Genomic DNA, 8,240 nt, shown 5'->3' on the forward strand with positions numbered 1-8,240 from the left:
AATCTCCCACTGGGTTCCCAGCATCCTGGAAGCTGAATGTAGGAAGGGAACTAGAGACGAAACTCTGATCAGTATACAGAATCTGACTTTATGTTCCTATTTTTAGTATGGCATCGCAGCTCTCATCAGTACCTGATGTCTTCCAGTCCAAAGACCTCTGTATAAATGTTTCCTTTTGTGCTCATATTGGGGAGAAGGCCCCAGGATCTAAATGCTTCTCAATCAATCCTCCTATTCTTAGCCCATCCTGCATTCCCCCATTCAGAGCTACCTGGTGCCTCAACTCCTGACTTAGGTTTTAGCTAAGTCAATTGCCACTGATCATCTGCTTTCAGCTTCCAAAATGTAGTTACCATGGTCTCTACTGCCATTTCCCTTTGTTATTTGGGTTTATACCCTTAAGAAAGAAATCCCTTTCCTGCCATGTTAGTAGGGTTTGGGAGGCTAAAGAGATAAAAATGGTGTTCAATCTGCCATCTTCAAGCAGAAGTGTCTCATTCTACTTTAGCTCTTTCTGGTTTCACTTGGAACCATACAAGCTAGATGCCATGATGTAGCACTTTAAATATCCTCTACAACTTTGTTCCTTTTTCCTTCCACTGCTCTGGATCTTCATCCAAATATGAATTATTCCACAGGCCATCCTCTTTCCTCTTGCAAACAGAGTGCTCACTACACAGATCAGTATGACCTCAGACACTTTACTTCTCAGTTTCAGCCTCACTCTCAACAATGCTCAGAAGAACTGAAAGACCCCTGGTCAATACCATCTTCCACCCACCTCGCCAGCAACTGCATACATTCAACCCTTTTATCAAACCTCCAGTTCTACACTAGTTCTTGGTGCTCTAATCCAGAAATGACTCTCCTCCAGATTAAAAAAAAAAAAAAAATAGAAGCAACCAAATGTGGATTTTCTCAACTTCCTTCCCCTATTTGTCTACCCCATGAAGTTATCTGTGTCTGAACCCACCCAGGCCCCCTTTTCCACGCTCAGTAGCAGGCTCTGCTTCTGAAGCTGCCAGAGGTGCCCCTCTCACCGTGTTGACCACACTGTGGCTTTCAGAACCAGCTCTTCCTGCCTCTTTTAGACTTAACTCCTCCTAGTCTTTGCATCTTTGACCTCTCCCGCTTGTTTTGGCACATTCCTTTCAGGTTAGAAGCAACTTATATTTTTCCACTTTAAAAAAATTCTATGCAATCCCCATTTAGATATTATGTTCTCTCTCTCTCTCCTTACTCTTTCACCAGGCTTCTCAAAGGCATTGGTACTCATTATCTCTACTTCCTTGCCTCTCCTTACTGCTTTGACCTGTGCACTCAGTCTTCTGCCTGCTGCTCTCCCTCACTGATGCAACTTTGGTGGACAGATGTGTTGGGTATGCCTCAGTGCTTGGTTGACTCAGCAGTATTTAACATGCCGGGTCACCACCTTCCTGACATACCACTTTCCTTGGACTACACTACTTTCCTGGTTCTCCCCACTCTCTGGCCATTCCTCTTCTGGAGCTTCTCTTCCTTTCCTGTCCTTTAATGTTGATGTGCCCAGCGTTCCATCTCAGCCCTCCTTTCCTCTCCTTCTCCATAAGCTTCCCCCATTCCTCCCACACTAACCACCTGGTGTCTCTTGCCACCTCATTGTGGATGGATGTACGTCTACTCCAGTTTTTCTGCAGAGCTTGCACCTGCATGTTCACCTGCTGGCAGGACATGTCTGCCAGGATATTACACAGGAACCTCAAACTCAGTGTGCCCCAAGCTAAAATCACTGTTTCAGAACCAAAACTTGCACACAGTACCTTTTGCTCTCTGTGAAATCTTGGGGAAGTTACTACATCCTCATCTGGAAAACTGAATAATAATACATTCCCTATAGGATTAAATGGTCTCATTATGTCTGATGACGTATGTCCAGCATTCACCAGAGTGTCTGACATACTGTCCATGCTCAACAAATGGCCCCATCGTTAGTAGTAGCAGAAGGAGAAGGAGGATGGTGAGGAACATTAGACACCACTTCTACCTGCTCCCAGTCCAAACACTTGGGATCCATCCCAGTCCCCTGCCTCCCCACCCATACCACCACCTCCCTGCCTGTCAGCCAACCATATTTAATCTATCATCAAGCCTACTGATCCTATCCCATAAATATCTCTCATATTAGTTTCCCTGTTCCCATCCTCACTGCCCTGCCCTTCCTGTTCAGTCTCAATCTTCTCTCACTTAGGTACTGAAAAGTCATGCTACCTGGTTTCCCAGGTCTTGCCTTTTTTCCTCCAGTCCATCCTCTAAATCTTCACCAAAATGATACATCTAACATGCACGTCTGAGGAGGAAAGCTAATATTTAAAACCATAACAGACTGCAGCTGTGTCTCCCCCTAAAGCATGCATTCCTCCTGAGCACAGGGCTCTCTGTTTGGTAAAATACCTGCATACTTGGCTGCAGAAGATGAACAGTTGAGAATATATAATAAAGAGATAGCTTAACTCCTCTGCAGAGGAAACAAACTGGAATTAAAGGTTTGGAAGGGATCTAGAAGGGAAAGAAAGTTGAGGAAAGCCTTGGGGGTGGGGAGATTCTAGCTCACTATCTCAGCAGGTGGCTGGAGAGAATTAGGCTGTGGTGGGGTAGGGCTGTCATGTAAAGATCAGAGGTGACTAATACATTCTCTCAAGCTCTGGACTGTTCTGTGCTGCTCTAGACCCCCTTCTATTCTGCCCTCAACTTCACTGCACTTCACCATGTGTGGAGGCAGAGTTTTGGCTGGCATGGCTGAAAATGGGGATTTAGGGTAGAGATTGGTGTGTCTAGAGCTGAGCTTTCAGCAAGCAGGGCCAAGAGCTGGCTTAACAATGGAAAGACTGAGCAAATAAGCAGATGCATTCAGGATAATGGGAGTTAGGTTTCTTACTGTCAGGGAATGGATTTACAAATAGGTAATGAGGAAGGAATGGTGTGGGATTGGAATCAGAGGTATTGATATGAACTCATAGATTTTACAAATGTATGTGTATTTGCACACACATAAGTACACAGACATATAGATACAGAAATATGTTTATTTCCTTACTCTGTCTCCTGAGAGGGCCTAGAATCGATTACATCACAGTAGCAATAAACACAACTAGCTCCCAAATCTTGGTTTCTAAATACCATTCTCCACTAAAAGGAACAGGGGTTCCTAAGAAAAAGGGCTGATTGTAGGCTGCAACAGAAATGTACAAGAGAAGACAGGAATATTGTTGTTTCATAAAGTAAGAAAATGCTCAATGAATGCTAGAGACATATCAAAAGAACACAGGAACCAGCGGAAGGAGCTCCCACTGGCCAAATCTCAAATACCTCCAAATACATTTTGAGGATGAACATATGAATGATAGTAATAGATTGTAATCCATTGAATACAATAAGAATTCATGAATCTACACAGATAAAAATAAATGAAAAAAGTAAATAGGAGAAAAGGAAAAAGTATCCCTATGGTTGAATCCAACTAAATATGAAAGGAATAGTAGTAAGAAAATCATCAGTGGGTGATCAAATTTGTGGATAAAAGTTTGAGGAGGAACCAGAAATTTACATCATTTCAAAGTATCTCCCCCTCAGATTTCTTATTAATCACAAAAAAAAAAAATAGTAACTTTATAGCAGGGAAATGTATAAGACAACACATTAACCAACTGGTCAAAGATAACAGCACCAGTAATAGGCCAGGCTGACATCATGTGCCTTTTGACATAATCTACTGAGAAGACATCACTTCAGTGCTTTCCTGTCAAAATTGCATAACCTGAATCTAATCACGAGGAAATGTCAAGCAACACCAACTGAGGGACATTTTACAAAAACTAGTTAAGGTCAAGAACTTTAGGCAAAAGAAAGGTTGAGGAACTTTTAAAAGAGATGGAAAAAAGACCTAAAAAGACATGAGAAATAAATGCAATGTGTGATTCTGGATTGGATGCTGGACTAGGAAAAAATAGTTATAAAAGACTTTATTGAGACAACTGATGAAATTTAAATATGGACTGTGGATTAGAAAATAGTTTTTTTTTTTTTTATCAATTTTAAATGTCTGTATTTTGAAAATTGAACTGCGGTAATGAAAGAGAAAATCCTTGCTCTTAGGAAATGCACTGGGAAGTATTTGGGGGAAACAGAGTACAATGTCTCTGACCTACTCTCAAATGGTTCAGAAAAAAATGCATATCTGTCTGTCTATCTACCTACCTACCTGAGAATGTCTTGGAATTTTTATTATTATTATTATTATTATTATTAATTTTAATGTTTTTATTTATTTTTGAGAGAGAGAAAGAGAGAAAGAGAAAGATAGGGCATGAGCAGGGGAGGGGCAGAGAGAGAGACACACACACACAGAATCCGAAGCAGGCTCCAGGTTCTGAGCTGACAGCACACAGCCCCAGGTGGGGCAACCTCACGAGCCATGAGATCATGACCTGAGCCGAAGTCAGATGCTTAACTGACTGAGCCATTCAGGTGCCTCATGTCTTGGAATTTTTAAAAGACATCAGATCCAGGACTCTCAATAAATTTCAAGCAAAGTAAATGGAAAGATATCCACACTCATATATATCCCAATGAAACTGCACAATACCATAAAAAAAATCTTAAAACAGCTATAGAGAATAGACAGATAATGTGTCAAAGTGGCACTTAGAATTACAACTAAATTTCCAATGGAAATAATGAAAACCAGAAGACAGAAGAATATGTCTGGAATACATGAGATCTGTTAGGGGGTCTTTTAGTTTATCATGCCCTGTGATTAAGGTTAATGGCAAACTATGACAATTCAGTCCAGGTAGGATTAGTGATGGCCAGACCCTTTAAGAAAGAAGATTTGGTCACCCCCACCAGGTAAAGAACTAAGACCAGCTGAGGAAGTGTATGCTGGTAAAGTTTTTAGGAGGTCAATTCCATCAACATTTGTAACTCCTTTTGATTCAGCAATTCCACTTCTAACAATCTACCCTACCAAATATATACAATATGCACGAAGATACATGTGCAAGGATGTGTGGTCTATCAGAACCACGAAATCTATCATGGTCCATTCCAACCAAAAGAACACCATGGATATGCCTCTGCATGCTCTGTCATGCAAGCATCCTCAAGACCTCAACTTATTTTGATCAGTGAAAATATCAAATCATGTGACCATTACCTTTTGTACAATTTCATTTCTATAAAACTGAAAACATGCATAAACACACAATTGTGTGTCTAAATACATACACATATACATGTATGCGTGTGTAAATATTGAGAGAAAGGGCTTATATATAAGAACATACACCAAACCGGGAACAGGGGGAGAGGGATGATGGTTTGTATCAGGAAAGATGTTCATATTTTACTCTCTGAACTTTTGTGCTGCTCAAGTCTTTCACAACACAATGGGTTAATATATTACTTGTGGAAGGAGAACGTTTAAAAAGCAAATCAGGCCCAGGGTGCCTGGGTGGTTCAGGGACAGTTGCATCTGACTTTGGCTCAGGTCATGATCTTGTGGCTCATGAGTTCGAGCCCTACATCAGGCTCCGTGCTGACAGCACAGAACCTGCTTCGGATCCTCTGTCTCCCTCTCTCTGTCCCTCCTTCTCTCTCTCTCAGAAACAAACATTTAAACAAACAAACAAACAAACAAACAAACAAACTGCTCTATAGTACACAGAGCAGCATTCCCAACTGCTCCTTGCAAATAAAGTGGACGTTTCCAAAACTTAGAGCCACCCTTTTCTAGAGCCCTTCCCTAGCTGGGTGAACTCAAGGCCAGGGTGAGGAGTTGTTTCCAAGGCTCTGTGTGTAGGCATGTATCCTCGAGTGGAGCATCAGACTCATACATGAACACCCAGCCATTTCCATTATCTGGGAGGCCCCACCCAGCAGTGCCCAGTTCCTGCTGGCCCAGGGCTCCCATCCACCCACCCTGCTGCATCTCAAGCCCATGGCTGGCCTTTTTTAGGAACAGCAAAACAAGCCCTGATGATAGTATTTTCCAGGCTTTCTGAAATTTGTCTCCTGGAGCAGCAGGGTAAGGTCAACCACGGTGACAAGCAAAACCAAGAAAGAGGGCAGTGTGTAGAGTATGGTGATGATTTCGGCTTTCATTTCCTCCAGACAGAGAAACCTCAGGAAGCTGAGGTCAGGGATTCCCAGCATTTTCACTCTGAGACTTATTGGGAAAATTCAAAAGTTTACCCACACCTTGGTGGAGGATTGTGAGGGTGAGGGATGGATGATTCCTTCTCTAGGGATAGGATGGGGCTTTTGGGAGGATCGTGGGAATTTGTTTGTTCTCTGAGGAGCTAAAGTGTTGGGAAGGTCACAATTTTAATTTTATTTAGAGGTCAACATTTGAGTATAGGGGTGCTTGGGTGGTTCAGTTGGTTAAGTGTTCGACTTCAGCTCAGGTCATGATATTGCGGTTTGTGGGTTTGAGCCCCACTTCAGGCTCTGTGCCGACGGTTCAGAGCCTGGAGCCTGTTTCAGATTCTGTCTCCCTCTCTCTCTGCCCCTCCCCTCCTCGCACTCTGTCTTTAAAATAAACATTAAAAAAAATTAAAAAAAATTTGAGTGTAAATTTGAAGAGGTAAGAGATGAAGCCACGTGAATATCAGAAAGAAGAGCATTCTAGGTACAGGGAAGAGCAGTGCAAAGGCCCTAAGGTAGGATTGTGTCTTGTGTATTGGAAGCACAACAAAGAAGCCATTGGGCTGGAGCTAAGTGAGTGGGGGTGGGAAGGGAGAGTAGAAGGACATAATATCAGAAGGGGAAGGAGGAAGGTGGAGTGAGAACTGTCTTGATAGCTTCTAAGGACTTTGTCTTTTATTCCAGATGAATTAGGGAGCCATTAGCTGTCTAAGAATCAAGTAGCAACAAGATCTGGTTGCATATAATAGGATAGTTTTGGCTGCTGCTTTAAGAACAGACTTAAAGGGGTAAAGGAGGAAGGGGAAAGAAAGCATGGAGGCCAGTGAGGCAGCAAGTACAACAGTCAAAGGAGAGGTAGTAGAGCTGAGGTTTTCTTGACAGAATGGTCAGCATCACCTGGAGGGCCTGTGATGCTCTTTGGGGGACAGGGACTCTAGAGCAAACAATGACATGTTTATACCACTTCTCTATGTGTTCCTTCCCTCCAAAGTTGATACTTATTAGTCTGGGGTAAGGCCAAGGAATTTACATTTCTACAAGCTGCCAGGTGAGATAGTACTGCTGGTCTGGGGAACCATACTTTGAGAACCACCAACTTTTTCTTCACAGCACTGATGAAAATGTGCAACGAACATGTGTTTATCATATGTTCTCAAGGAAGCACCTTGCTTACCCCTGTGTCTCAAGGCCAAGCATGATGTCTGGCACAAATGCACTGAACTCAGCTCTGGGCTAGGCATGGTGCTGCATTGAATGAAGTTTTTGAGGATCTCTGGTTTGAAGGGTTTGGAGGTAACTGGTGATTAAACTCTTCAGGAAATGGTCATTACAGGGAAGGGATTCATTATAACAACAGTAATAATGGGTGTGACACTTACCCAGTCCAGTGTTGGTCTCAGTGTTTTACTCAACATCTCCAATTAAATCCTGTGAAAGCCCTGTGAATCTGGCATTATCACCCCTGTTTTATGAATGAGGAAACCGAAGCTTGGGGAGTTTAATGTTCCCGAGGTTACACCATTAACCAGAGCAGGGCCAGGCCTGACTGACAAGCCCTGCGCTGTTTACAGCACAGTCTACTTCAAGAAGTCACTGATTAAGAGGAGATTGCCTTGAAGACAGGAGCTTCCTCACTTGGGGACTGTGAACTATTTTTAAAAATGCAGGGCATATGCCATCTTTAAAAAAAAAAAAATGACTCCTTTCTGAATTGAGAGCCCTGTTCACACAGCACATCTCCAGCCTCAAGCTCTTCTTGACAGAGCCCTGATGCTTTAATAGGTAGCAGTGGCTGCTCCAACCTAAGGATTTTTGCTGACCTTTGTGTTTTTTATGCTTGTCTGGTGGAGCACGTTTCTTCAACTCTCACCCTCTTCTCTGCCTCGTCCTGTAGGATGACAGGCACAACTCAGGGGGCTGAAGCTTGACAAATCGAGGCTGGCTTATCTCTAAATGGAATCCACGGCTCTCCCTACAGAACGAGAGAAATGAAGTTCCAGGACTTCCCGCCTCATCAACCCCCCCCCCCCCCCCCCCCCCCCCCCCCCCCCCCCCCCCCC

The sequence above is a fragment of the Panthera uncia genome, chromosome C2 (genome assembly GCF_023721935.1).
Source record: "Panthera uncia isolate 11264 chromosome C2, Puncia_PCG_1.0, whole genome shotgun sequence".
Taxonomy (NCBI): Eukaryota; Metazoa; Chordata; class Mammalia; order Carnivora; family Felidae; genus Panthera; species Panthera uncia.